The following is a 13,875-nucleotide window of genomic DNA, read 5'->3' as shown; positions in this document are numbered from 1 at the left end:
AAGTATTTCCTGGTTGATCCCTTTCACACGTACTGTCACATTTTAAGTTACCTGAGGCCGCAGACTTAAACCCCCATCCTTCACCAGCCCCTCGGCGAGCAGATAATGGAGCGCTGTTCTCCTCGGGATGCCTCTCAGCAGCGGCACCGCGTTCCTGCTCCTCCCGATCACAGCGCAGAGCACTCACTGCAGCTTCTCTCCCTTTTTTCTTTTTTTTCTTATTTTTTTTTTCTTTTTTTTTTTTTTTTTTTTACTTCACTTAACCCTTGCCGCCTTATTTTTGACCCGCACCCCACCCAGGACTTCAGATTAAGAGCTCCTTGCTGACAGGTACTACCAGCACTACCGTTTCCCTGGAAGTCCCCCATTTTCCACCCTCTTTTCTATTTCGCACACCGAGCATCCCTCCTCACGAGCGGGGTTATCCGAGCCGGCACACTTGCTGCGAGGAGCGGCGCTGGGATCGTGTGACACAGAGGGAACCAGCCCGGCCTGCAGCCGCTCCCGCCGCTGCCGGTCGGGCTCCACAGCCCCACCGCCGGGCTCCTGCCACCTCCTCCCGAGAGAGCGCCGTCATCCCGGCCGGCTCTCCCGGGAGAGCTGCCTAGCTTTCCTGCCGCGACGCCCCGGTCGCTCCGTGTCTCCCGAGGGGCAGAAGGCGGCCGCGCCCGCCATGCCCGCCCGCTCCCGGCCCGGCCCGGCCCGGCCCGGCCCACCGCCCCCCTCGCCTCCCGGGGCGTCCCGGCGGGGAGGAGCCCAGGGAGCTCCGGGCGGGGCGGCGCGATCTCGCCGCTGGCTGGGACTGCCCGGAGCCGCCTCGGCTGTCCCCATCTCGCCCCGCTCCCCCCGCGGCGGCGGCGGCAGGACCAGGTGAGAGCGGGGCGGTGCCCGCTCCGCTGGGGGAGGGCCCAGGCGGCGGCGGCGGCTCCCGGTGGCGAAGGAGGGGCCGGGCGGGAGGAGGTCGGGCGGAGGGAGGCCGGGCTCGGCTTGACAGGAGGGAGGGAGCGAGGGCAGGAGGCGCTGGTGGCTGCGCTCGCCGGGCGCGGGTGAGTGAGCGGGCGGCGGCGCGGGGAGGGCGGCGGGCGGCGGAGCGCAGCGGGCGCGTCCCGGCGGATGGCGGGCGGCCGGAGCGGGGAGGCGGCGCTCGGCCGCGCCCGGCGGACGGGGAGAGAGGCGGGGACACCGGGCGCTCCCCGGCTCCGCTCCGGGGGCTCGCGGCGGCGGCGGCGTCTCTTCCCTCGCGGCGACCCGGAGGAAAGTTTCGGGGATGCCGGTGTGGCGGGGGCTCCCCCTGCCCCTCCGCCGCCCGCGCCTCTCCGCCGGCTCCTCCGAGCCCGGTCGCCAGCCGGCGGCTGCCCGCCTTGACGCCGCTGTCGCTTAGTGCCCGATGGCAGACAAAGCCGCCTCCCCACCTGCAGCCCCGGCCCCCTCCCCGCCCGAGGCGGCCCCGGGGACCGAGGACCGGGCCGGCTGCCCTGACGGGGACGGGCGTGGGGAGCGACACCGGCCCGCCGAGCGCCAGCAAACTTATTTTTAGATGCGCTTCCCATCACAATGCGTCTTAAAAATAGCACGGTTATTATTTAAGGAGTGGGAAATAAACTCGTTCTGGAGGCCTCCCTGGTGGGATTATTATTTTATTTTTTTTAAGCCTTTTCTTTTTTTTTAGAGAGGAAAAAAATGTTTCAGTGGTATAGGCAACTGTGGGCCGGTTAATATCCACAGGTGCACCCAGGATGCTTTTACTACATCTTCATTAAGGTCACCCCTGAAGCGTGCGAACAAAGGTACTCATGGCGTTGTCCTCTGCAGTGTGTCTTCGGTGTGAGACGCGAGGTGTGATCTACGTGCACACCTGATTCATGCACTGCTTCCTGTAGGGTTACTCGAGCTTTTTTTTGATCTGGCGTTTCCTTCGTTTTCTGTCCTGTCACTCGTCTCCAAACGCCTGCAACATGTGGGTGATGCAGGCTGATGGAGTGATAACAGCCTACAAGGATCAGAGCTGTTTATTACTTTGTAAAAGAATCTTTCGCTTTTGTTTTAGCTACCGTCTCTCAGCAGACTCTGGTGATGGAACTGCCATAAAATAAATGGGTCTTCTTGCTCCAAATGTTGTAATATTACATCATTTGTATCAATTACCTCGTCATGATTGCTCGCAGAGCAGCATTCTGATTTTTATTTTGGAGCCCCTACAAATAATTGGGAGACTTGTGTAAATGAAGCATAAATGAAAATGGAAAAAGTACACCTCCAATAAAGAAAGGAACTTTAGGAAAAAAAAAGCACTGAACTGTAGAGTATTTTAGATTGCAAAGGACCTCTGAATGTCACCTAGTTCTGTCTCCGCACTCAAAGGAAGTCCAGTTGGGTAATGTTTCTCAGACTTTGTCTGTGTGAGTTTAGAGTATTTCCAGGAATGGAGGTTACACAGACTCTGTTTTTATGGTGGTGCCAGTGTCTAACTATCTTTGTGCTTTTTGGTTTTTGTTGTTTTGGTTTATTTTTTTTCTTAATCTATTGTCAGTTTCCTGTGTTGCAATTTGTTTGTGTTTCTTCTTAGTCTGCCACTGTGCACCACACATCCATCCATGGGTGATCATACTCATGTGCATCTGTCGTTTTAGACACTAGAAGAAGCCATACTAGTGTTTTGAACCAAAGAACTGATTGTTTCACTGCATCATTTTAAATATAATGGCTAGTTTTTATTCTTATACATCAGAAATTTATTAATCCCAAACATCTGCTTAACATTTCCTGTTTATTTGAATGTGGTTAATAGCAGATTAGCATATTAATTTGAAATGCATGAACGCCTGATGGAGACTATTTATTGGTGCTTTCCTTAAATAAATGTCTCAAATAATTTACCCATCTCTGTCCCCTGGCCTTGTGTTCCCTAACCTGAAATTGAGATTGTTTACTCCCAACTTTTGCTAGAGTCTTTTCACCATCAACAGTGTCATATTTAGTCTCTTAAAATGGCAGTGAGTCTACTCATTTTAATAGAAGGACAGCTTTTTGGCTTTGGTCTTGAAATAGGTTTTCCTTGGGGAGGGATGTGCCATGAACAATACAGTACAACCTGTTATTACTGGGAAGTTGCCTTTGTACTATATAGGCGTTGTTTAATGCTCTGGAGTTGGTTGATATTTATGATGCTGTTGATGTGGTAAAGGATGTGGGGACTCTTTTTTTGTCCAGCAGGAAAAAGTAAAAAAAAAAATTCTTCTGCGCTGTGCAGAATAAAAATCTGTGTGTTCTCCACCATGGCAATAGGCTGTCAAAATTACTTGTTTCTTAATTTGCGTAAATTCTTGGATGTTGCTGATAATGCCTCAAAAGCAGGGGAATATATTTCTAATGTGATTTATAGCATGTCACTTCTGGACGTGTCTGGGTGGAATTTCAAAATATTAGTGTGGTGCTGCTTAATAGAAAATGCTTCTGAGTAACTCATGATTTCCATTAGAGCCGTATCAAATAATTTATTAGAAGCTGTTTGAATGACTGGCTGCACTGAATTTGATGATATTTAGGATCATTTGATAAATAATTTAACGTATGTTTCCAGATAGCAGCTGCCTTTTTATAATGACGGGAACACCTGATGGGTCCATTCATTGACTTGCAGTAATTGTAGGGAGCTTCCACTCAGGAAGAAATCAAATCTATGGGTCGGTTTTTTTTGTGGTGGTGTTTTATATTATTTTATTTAGTGCTGTAATGACTCTGTGAGCCTTAAATACTCTTGACATTTATAAATCCCTCTGCAAGCTTACTAGACTCTAGATTATGTATTCGAGGTCTTATATTTTACCAACACTAATATTTTAGGTCTTTTAAAATGGTATTTTCTATTTCAAATGTGGACTACTTAGTCTATGTTTTTCCCAGTCTGAGGAAAACCTCCTGATAGTATGTAATTATGGTTAAATAAATAAATGTTATATTACACTTCCACAAAATAAAACTTTTTCGGGGATATAAAAGCTGTATTTTATTTGACAGTATTTGAGGGCGATTTGCATAGCTGGAAAAACAGTTTATTTTGGATTGTTAAGATCAAAGTCTTGGAAGAGGTGATCATCAGGATAGCAGTGATTCATATAATAGATTTCAGTTTGAATTTGGTCAACAAGGTAAAACTGGGAATGCTCTTGTTAGACTTAAAAATGGTTTGCTTATTGTAGTGCGTACAGAAATGCTGTCGGTGGCTTTAACTTTATTGTTATAGGACAGAATTTCATAATGCATCTCATATGCTTTCAGTTTTATGGCCTGGAGGACTGAATGTTGGAACGGCTGTGCTAAATTAAACCTGGGGTCTGTGACAATGACTAATAAAACATGCTTCAGAGGGAATTGTGAGAACAAATGGGAGGTAATTTGCATCCCCTGCTCAAGGTGAATATGATGCTTTGTAGTTTGGAATTGGCTTAAAACCTGAATAATGTTTAATAGCCTCTTCAGATGTTATTATGCATAATTATGATAATTTTGGACATACTTGTTGCTGATATAAGTAACCAGTCTAGATCTATGGCTAATTTGGGGAGCAGATAGTTTATGCTGGTGTTTCATTTGCTTGCCTGTTGCCAGACTGTTTCTAGACTCAGGCCAAATTCACTTAATATTTTCCACCAGATTCAATGATTGGGGCTAATGTGACATTTGGGAAAAATAGGTTCTTCTGCCCACAAAGTTCATAGTTTGAAGTGTAGTGGTGACAACACTCACCTGGGTGTGAAACCTGTCCAGGTGCAGATTGCTTTTCTGTTTGTGTTGGAGCAAGGTCTGGAACAGAAACTGTTTCTCAGAGAATTCTACTATCACGAGTTTGTAGGCAGGTCTGGGGTGTGTATCTCTCAGCTTCTCTTGTGGAATTGACATAAAGATCATGCCTGTACTTGCTAATTTGGTCTTTTATTTTGGACTTGAAAAACTTGGGAAGTTTGTGCTCCAACAGCTGTCCTAGTGAATGTTCAGGTATTTTAAATATAGACAACATCTACAAAAAAGCCTGAAGTTACACTGATACGTACTAACTTGAGTCTCCTGAGCTCTGGGCTTGACTTAAAAGTCAGGGTAAAAAAGCATCGTTATTGTACAGTGTGTTCCTGAATATTGCTTAATTCCATTGTCATATCATCTTGAATGAGAGATGCTCATCATCTCTCATGTATTCTAAGCAATTGCTTCTAGATTCTTGGTGTTGGTGGCTTCTGGTAAGAATAGGTTATGTGCTGTATGAATATGTTTTTATGAACTTGCCATTGTGAGGTGGAATGGCACCAGTCAGTATTATTCAGTGAATACCTTGAATACCCGTGAGTCTAAGTATAAATTTCACTACCATGTTATGACTTTTTTTGAACTTCATTAGGAATGCAGCCCCATGGAGGGTTTTGAAATGGTGAAATTCTGCAGTTCCTACCACAAGCTTCTGACAGGCTCCATACCATGTTTGAGGACTTACATCTTAGAACTTTGATTGAGATTGCAGGTAGTGCTGTTCCAAATCAGTGTTCCCTCAGCTTCTGTGTCTAGTGGATGGCTTTACATTCCTTATTTATATAAAGAAATCCATTATTTGCATATATGCACCCAACTGGCCCTAAAAGGAGTGTTGTTGGTCCTGCTCAAGAGTTCCCTTTCCTAGACTAGAAGTCAGTTGGCTGCTGTGTTAATCCCATGAAAAAACTCCACCAGTTTAAGTTATCAGTCACTAATATTTGTACTAATGTACGATCCAAATCTGTTTTTCACAAAACGCTTTGTGTTTGCAACACGACCGCACATTCTGTTCTCATCAGTGCTGGCATCACTGCTGCAAGCATGAGACTGCTATAGATGGCAGTGTCAGGCTGGGGAAACGATGGGAGAATTTCTGGTGACTACAGGCTCCAGGAGGTGAGAACTAAATTTAAAACCTGGATTTCTGTCCCTAGTAATTGAAGTTTCTTTCCCAAAATAGCACTGATAAAAAAATCGTAGCTTTCATTGTCTTTTTATTGTATTATCTATGTCAACCAAGAAATGTTCTTAAATGCTTTAGGCAAATGTCTAAAAGGAGGGGTAAAAATGGAGTAGGCGTGTACTGTCATACTTTAGACTTCTTGGAAATTTGTACTTCAGGAAAAAAGATTCTTATAAACCTCTTAACATACTTTTAAACGAACTGGAACAAAATGTGGTATTACTAATAGTATTATTAATGTCTATTAAATATTTTGTTTTCTTTCAGTTACGTAAGAGCACAGGTAATTAGAGTGCTTTGAAGGGGGTTTAAATACAAGTGTCAGTTGTCATCGTAAATGAGTGATTGTTAGGATGTGGATTTATTTTATTCTTTGCATCATAATACGTGGTTTGTCTTGGAGCAGCAATTGCAAGACCTTCATACCAGGCCATGACAGCGCATACAAATTTGGCATGGGATTCCAAACTGGAGCACCTCACTTGAGTAAGACTGGAATTTCTCAGGACACCCCACTTCTTAGGGAGCGGAAGACATTCAGCAGCGCTATAGGGTATTGCTGTCTTTCAAGTTAAATAATAGGTGTATTCTTATTTCAGAGACAGGCTCTTTGCACAACAGATTCCTGAAAAAGAATCTTTCTCTCACCTTGTGGAAGGCTTTATTTGGAAACAGAACACCTCTATTCATTCACTGCAGGACTTTCACTGTGATCATTTTTTGTCTACCTGACAAGCTGTATAAAAACAATGCAGTGACATTTGTGTTTGTTTTTTTTTTTTAATTTGAAGAAATCAACTACTACATCATTAACATTTTCTTTCACATATCTTTACTAAAAATCTGATTCCATGCAAAAGCAAAAATACTTTGAATAGATGATACTGTTCTTTGGAAGGAAGTACTGCATGCTTGTGTACCTGGCAACAGGAAAATATAAACTAGTGCTTTCAGAAAGCAAGTTAAATTTCTCCTATGGTAGAAACAGGTTTACTTGTCGAGACTGACAAGCTTAATGTTTCTGGGCAAGAACACGACTCTAACCTCTGTTTGTGTGATGAAATACCACAAATGATGCTGTAGGTAGTGTTGGCATTGAGGGTGAAATGACAGACAAGAAGTTACATAATTGTTTGTGATTGTACCATAGCTGCCTAGACTGTTCCTAAGTCAGTGATTCCATACATTGCTGTTTAAAAGGCAGTTTTACCAGACTTCACAGAATTCATCAGTCTCACTTTTTTTTTTTTTTTCATTTTCCCCACAGCATGACAAGGTCTGAAATGAGTTAGAAGGACAGCTGTATGCTTAGCATTTGTTCAGAAATTATTTAATGGATCTGGTTAATCTATCGATGAACTGTCAACTTGGTTATTATTGAACGAACATTTTCAGTATCTTAAAATTCTTCATCTTATATACATAAAAAGTTGTATACATTGCTCATTAGGAATATTTGTAGCAATAGATGTTCTGAGAGAGGGGTTGTTTTGGCTGTTAATAGTTTCATTAGACTACCTTTATTAGAAGATTGAAAATTAAAATAACATGATTTACGTTTTTCATATTATATTTGCCTATTTCTTCTGTCTCCTGATTAAACATGATCACCATTGAGAGCAAGCATGCCCTCCTGTGAAGTCTGGAGTTAGTGAAGCTCATTTCCTTATGAATTTGTATTTTATGGTTCCTCTGATGGTTATGATCAGTGTTTTTATTATGTTGAAGGTATGGTAAGATTTCTCTCCATGTGGACTCTGCTAATATGTAATATGATGTGAATCCATACTCCAGTCTTCATCTCATTCAGGGCATCTATTGGAGCTGTTTGTCAGAAGCTTGTTCTTCACTTGGCCATCTGTTTCTGTAAAGCATGTAGCAATTTAACTACCTTAGAGGTTGCTATCCTGTCAGAAATCAGTAATACCTGTCAAGTGGTTCAAAACTATTGGGAGAGCAAGAGAGACATGTTTGCAAGCCTCGTGATCGCATAAGCTTCTTAGCTTTGCCAAAGCAGACCTGAAATCTGTATTTTAATTATTCTGCAGCACTTGGGATTCTGATATTCTCCTTAAAGAGCTATATCCCAAAAAGAAAATTATTTGTATGTGAAAAGTTTAAAACATGTGCTGAAACCAGATAATATTTCTTATAATGTTTAGTGTCAATAGGATACTCCTAAAAATACTGACTTATATTTAATAACTGTCAGACTCGCATTTCTTCCCTCTGTAAATTCTATGATTTCATGGATATTTTGTAATCAGTAATAGCTACAATTCATTCAGGCAAGACATTTTGATGAGTTTTTATTTTACTTAATATCCTTTACTTGATATCCTTCAGCTTAATATCGTGAATGTCTGCAAGAGTTAGTACAAGGAGCGCAGATGATGTGTAGGATTGGGTCACCTGTAAAGAAGAGTAGCTTCAACATATACTAGGCTCCTGCTTCCCCTACTAGAAATACTTGTGGAGTCCCATACTCCGACACAATGTTTGTCTCAGTTCCTTTTATGATGTGTTATTTCAATTCTGGTTTGTTGCGGTGTCATTTAGCAATCTTGTTCTGGAAGTCATAGTACAGAAGTCATCTTGAAATGAATCCATATCATGCAAATAGGAAGTTGTCTCATAACAAATTAAAATTATTATCTTGCTTCTTTAATTGCAGAAAAACGAATAAAAAACTGTTTTCTGTCAATAATGTTCAGTCACAGTTAGACCTTGCAGGACTCTGAAGTGTGCTATTGGTATTGACAGGCTGTACATTCTCAGGAGTTGTCTTGCTATAAAAACAGATGAGAAGTAAAATCCCGATAAGGGAGATAAATTAAAAGTAAAGATTGCAAAAATAAATGTAATTTTTAAGTTAAGGAAACTTGATAGATTGGTAGGAAGGCACTGGAAGGGCGAGTTTGGATAGAGATGGAATGAATGAAGAGCATAATAAAGAATGAAGGGGGAGAAATTGCCCTTTATGGGGAAAAAAATGAGGGTTGGTAAAGCCTTTTGAAAATCATCGGAGTCCCAGGCAAAGTAGAGCATAAACCTCTGAATATACTAATTTGAATACAGTCTTCAAAAGGATCTGCATTATTGTTAGATTCATGTCAAGCTGACTTTTTGAATAGCTTAGATTTTATTGCATGATTTGTTAGCTGTAACTAATTTGCTAGCTGTAAATCATCTAGGCCTGAATCTTCACTTCTCAAAGTTTGTCTCATAAAAAGATAAAGCAAAATACTTCATAAGTTTGAACAAGGAGTGTCAGAACCACATGAGAATTTTGTATGGCTGATTTTCCCTGTTTAGGAACAATACTGGAGGACTTACACAAGGAGGACTTTGTGTCACCACACAGGCATAATAATGCTGCAGTGGTATTTTTCCCCAGTCTAAGCATGGCAAGTAAAACAACTATGGCAATTTACTGTAGTCTCATTAGGCAGGTGCCCTTCAAAACAAAAATGAATATTTTATTTTGCTCTTGCAGTTCTTAAAATGATTACTAATGTCATCTAGGAAGGTAAAAATACACCATTTGTTTCCATGCTTTGTACACACAGTGTACCTTGTTGGAAAACACTGCTATTAAGCTATCATAGAAAGACTACAGAACAGCTGCCTGTATATTTAGCCCTGACGGTTGTCTCGGGTCAGACCGAATGTTTCTGAAAGGGGTAGAGAAGGTCAGCTACCATCAAGGAAGCTATGATACAACTGGAGCAGCCTCTGAGGAGTAACAAGGAAGAGGAAGGAGGGAGCAAATGAGAAGGTGCAGTGAAGTTTGGGAGATGGAGAAGAATGGGCCTGCCCCCAGCAGAAGTCAGTCCTCAGCAGCTACGTCTGTACTGCTGCATCCACAGGTCTGGCCCTGGCCACGTTGCTAAGCTGAGCTCAGCCTGGAGCAGCTGTGTACAGGGCATGAATCCTGATCCAAGGACAAGCTGAGTGGTGAACAGTATAAAGAGTTGGTTTGGTGCTCAGGATGGCTTCTTATACTGCCTTTCGTTCTCTGGTAAAAGATTTTTAGGGTGCTGAAGCTGTATATAGACTTACGGAAATATCAAATTCTTAGTGATATTATTTAGAACAAGTTGTTCTAAATTATTTATTAGTCCTTAGAGGAAACTATGTGGATATTCTTCACCTGAGGAAGTGGCTGGGCAGGAAGTAAGGTCCAGAGGAAGGTGTATTTCCCACAGGGTCATTGCTATGGGTTAGATTTGATTCTCAGTTGTTTTCATAGTATCAACTGGCAACGAACTGGCTTGAATTCTTGTTGTGCCCAGTTACATTGCTTAAAGTTCCTATTTTTGTATTTTAATTAAATACAACTTCAGAGCCTAAAAGCTATGGTCTGGGGGGCTTCTCTTCTTACTTTCTCTCTGTTTTAGGGGGGGAAGCAAGACTGTTTTCATCTGAATTCTGCATTCAGATTCTGGTTTCAGCTAATTTTAATAACTCAGCTAATTTTGCTAATTTCATTAGCAAGTGCTAATGCAATTTACAGAAATAAGAGGCCAAAAAGAACAGGCAAGAACATATTCTTATTTCTGACATACTGTACAGTGCACAAAGTTCTTTGTAAATACAGGTATTTAATATGATGACTTGATTAATTTTTGCCAGCTTTCCAGTGATTCTTTGAGTGAATTTCCTATTTAAATTTATAAGCGTATTTAAAGAGTGAGAGGGGGATTTTCAATATATTTATTATAAAACATGGAAAAGACTAGAATTTCCTTTGTTCATACTGTCAAAGTAGTCAATAGAGAGAAACAGTGTGGAAAGTGAATGTTGCTGAAAACAGCTGGCTGTTTTCATTGTCTTCAGAGTGATTTCCATGCTATCCTTTTCCTATGACTACTTTCTTCTGCCTTGCAAGTATCACTGTGGAGTCTTTCTTCCCTTAATAATTCTGGTCTAGTAATTCATATGCTAATAGCTAGGTTTGAGGTATATAGCAACAGGATCTACAGTCCCACTATTCACAAATGAGTCTTCATTCTTTATGCAATCTGATTGTGTTCCCCATCCCCTGGGAGGATCCACAGTGCTGCCTTCAGGACTCTAGAACAATTTGTGACTGATGAAAGTCTGATGGTCCTCAGGCCAGTGAATCCACCTTGGAAGGAGCCCTGTTCAAATGATATCTGAAGCATTCTGTAATATTATTCTCATTTCTATTAAATGAAGGAAAGGAGGAAATGGCCAAGCTGGTTACCTAATTGTTTTCAAAGATTTGCATGAATCACATAGGTGGTTTGTTGTTTCTTTTCCCCTTTGGGAGATGGGGAAGAATAGATGCATCCTTAATATGCCATGTAAGCCATATTTGAGCATTGCTGTGGCAGGTAGTTCTTTGTATACAGTTTATGTTCTTATTACAGTAGCAGTAAGATTAAAATTGTAAATTAGCATTTTGTTCTCATAATAAAAGGCTATGTTTGAAAAAGAGTGCAAAAAGCAATAGTTAAACTGCTACCTATTGATTGAGTACTGTGATACTGTGCTGGCTGAAAAGTTAATAGTGATATGCTTGAGGATGGCAGGTTACTTTGCTTAGCAGAAATTACAGAAGATTCTGAATAAGTTTGTGTTGTGTGAAATTCAGTGTTGACATATATTAGGTTCTACTTTGTTGACAAAGGGTATAAAATAAAATACATATACATCATTGGGACATCAGAGTCAACGTTCCACTGTGCTGATGGCTTGATAGATAAGCCAGGCCCTGCAATTATTTTTTTCCTACCCAACCAGTTACGAGCAAAGACATGGAGATCTCTGTTTATGTGAAGCCATTTACAGTCAAGAAAGAGAGTACAATTTGAAGCTGGAGATTGTCAGCAATGATAAATAGGCTTTGGAAAACCTTCCATATAAAGCAAGATTAAACTTTTCCCATTAGAACTATATGCAGAATACTAGCCTTGATGAGGAAAGGGAATTGTGTGTTCTCTCTATCCTTTTTGATGAAAGACTAAAGTCTGTGTAATAAACTAAAAAAATGCCAAGTATGCAAGAACTTCTTTTTAGATGGTGTGTCATTAGTTTATGTAATTAACTGACAAAAATATCTGAGCAGTGAGAAGATGTTATTTCTACAACAAAAGATTACATGCTTAAATGCAATATATGCATTTAACTGTTCTTGAAGTCCTTTCTTCTGTAAATCCTTGCACTTCAAAATACAAGCAAACTAGATGCAGCAACTAAAGAGACACTTTCCCAATCCAGAATTGTCCGCTGACGAATTTCTTACACCTTCTGTCAAACCATCTGCCACAGGCTAATGAACAGACAGCGTGCTGGATTAGATGTAGCACTTGTATGAGTGATTTTGATAGTTCCTGTGTTCCTTTCAGTGGGAACTCTGTGATTAATGAAGCTTAGAGTTAAATTTTTGAGGGCAGGGGTGGGCAAGTTCTTTCTTTGAGCTTCCGCACTGCAGGATGCCGTTGACAGAGAGGAGTGACAGACCTACATTGCTTGAAGCATCGTTTTTGAAGCATGTTTCAATGTTTTCTTATAAGTCTTCATTTAGCAAAAGGACATCTCAGTCACCTGTGTTGGATGTCCATGAGAAGTAATAGTTGAATTGAGTGGAGTGCAGAGCTGTACCTGTTTTGGGCTGGGGGATCATTGCAGTTCCAGGCACCAAACATCACTCTGTAGTATAAAGCAGATACCAGAGCTGGAGCTACAGCCTAGCTAGAGCAAATACCAGCTTCATTTCAGACTTCTCTCTCTGAGGAATCACCACCATGACCTCTTAGAATTTCTTCCTGCTGTTCTGAGCAAGATACCACACTGTGAGCTGACACTGGCAGGAAGTACAACCACAGATTTTCATCTAGAACACAAAGAATAAGTTTATTTCTATTACCTCACTAACTGGGGGATCCCCCAGCAATACCCAGACAGAGGCACACAAGAGGCAGGCACTGTTAAGTTTTGGTACAACGCTAGAGAATCACTGGCCTGCAGTTCACACAGGTTTATCAAGGGCTCTCTCAGCTGCCAGGTCATTTGAGCGATTTACAGTCGTCCTCACCAATCTTTGATTTTTTAACACATTCCTCCCAGCACACCACAAGTATTTTTTCCAGTAGCAGACACAGATCTTGTATTTGAAGCTCTCTCTATACAGACTAGCAGAGAAAGCATTTATTTATTTAATTCCAGTGTATGCCCTTTTGAAGTATTCTTAGATATGCTTCATAGATGTATTTGTGTTACTCTTTAAGTCAATCATTCTTGAATTTTTCATCACTAAAAAAAGGTTAATGATGCTGTTTGGTCACTCTTTAGTGATTCCTACAATTACTATTGAAATGGGAGCTGCTTGTAAACATCAAAGATCCAGAACCAACAACAGTAAGTGGAAGTGACTGGCCTTACCACAAAGCTGTCAGTGCTGCTGATGGTTTCCAGTCTCTAGACCTGCTCGTGATCAAAGCAGAAGCACGTCACTGAACACAGGTGGGCTGCTCTAAGGAAAAAGGAGCAGGGAACAAAAGGATGCTCTTCCTGCAATGTGGTAGTTGCAGTAAGAACATTCCTTTTTGCCTGTTAAACCAGTCTTAGAAGCAGCTGGACTGAATCTCTGTTGGCCTGTCAAGAGTTCTTGCTGGAATCTTTTGCCATACTACATTTGCTCTCTGTACTATAATATTTGCCTCATGATTACTGGCATTTTGCATATAGATCAACAATGCAATTTTTTTCTTTTGTTCAATTGTTTTTTTAAAGTGTTGAAGAGTGAGCATGCCCAGGTGCTCCTCAGCACCACAGGTGCTTCTTTGCTAGCAGAAATTCTGATGGCTTAAAATTTTTGCTAAATCAGCTGTGACATAATGATGCCACTGCAAGAAGATCCA

General features: G+C 41.5%; 1 protein-coding gene across 8 annotated transcripts in view; it reads left to right on the top strand.

Annotated features, from left to right (window-relative positions):
• Positions 1-733: 733 nt before the first annotated feature.
• Positions 734-13,875, top strand: part of FRY (FRY microtubule binding protein) — a 219,843-nt gene continuing 206,701 nt past the window's right edge. For 4 of the 8 annotated variants that reach the window (XM_086881619.1, XM_086881615.1, XM_086881620.1 and 1 more), the window contains exon 1: positions 953-1,046. The gene's annotated coding sequence lies outside the window, so the exon portion shown is untranslated. Of the gene's footprint in view, positions 871-952; positions 1,047-13,875 lie in introns of those variants that run through there. The other 4 variants (XM_086881617.1, XM_086881613.1, XM_086881621.1 and 1 more) reach the window with 2 other exon arrangements.

Source organism: Cyanistes caeruleus, chromosome 3 (genome assembly GCF_971803275.1).
Source record: "Cyanistes caeruleus chromosome 3, bCyaCae1.hap1.1, whole genome shotgun sequence".
Classification (NCBI taxonomy): domain Eukaryota; kingdom Metazoa; phylum Chordata; class Aves; order Passeriformes; family Paridae; genus Cyanistes; species Cyanistes caeruleus.
This window is presented reverse-complemented; position numbering and strand designations above follow the sequence as displayed.